The sequence below is a fragment of the Camelina sativa genome, unplaced genomic scaffold (assembly GCF_000633955.1).
Source record: "Camelina sativa cultivar DH55 unplaced genomic scaffold, Cs unpScaffold34690, whole genome shotgun sequence".
Classification (NCBI taxonomy): domain Eukaryota; kingdom Viridiplantae; phylum Streptophyta; class Magnoliopsida; order Brassicales; family Brassicaceae; genus Camelina; species Camelina sativa.
The window spans coordinates 1-210 of record NW_010955616.1 but is presented as its reverse complement, the minus strand read 5'-3'; the positions used below and the strand labels follow the sequence as shown (position 1 = coordinate 210).

The 210-nt window shown below is 41.0% G+C and overlaps 1 long non-coding RNA gene across 1 annotated transcript; it reads right to left on the bottom strand.

The window, feature by feature from the left end:
• Positions 1 to 30: 30 nt before the first annotated feature.
• LOC104775737 lies at positions 31 to 210 on the bottom strand. The gene is made up of 2 exons (XR_766065.1): positions 173 to 210; positions 31 to 86 (listed from the first exon to the last, which is right to left on the bottom strand). It is a non-coding gene; the product is annotated as an uncharacterized LOC104775737 (long non-coding RNA).

Sequence of the window (210 nt, the reverse complement as noted above, 5' to 3'; positions counted from 1 at the left end):
TCCAAGAGGACAGCAACATCGGTGTGTTCAAGTAGGGAATGCGTTGAGAGAACACTGTTGTAAGGCTCTACAACAGCAGTAGAAACCTGAGATCAAAGGGCAATGCATTCAAAACTTAAGATTCATCAACCAAAGAAACATGTAATGTAGTGAGTTCTTTCTGAAAAGGTACCTGAGGAGAAGGGTAAATGGTGAATCCAAGTTTAGACT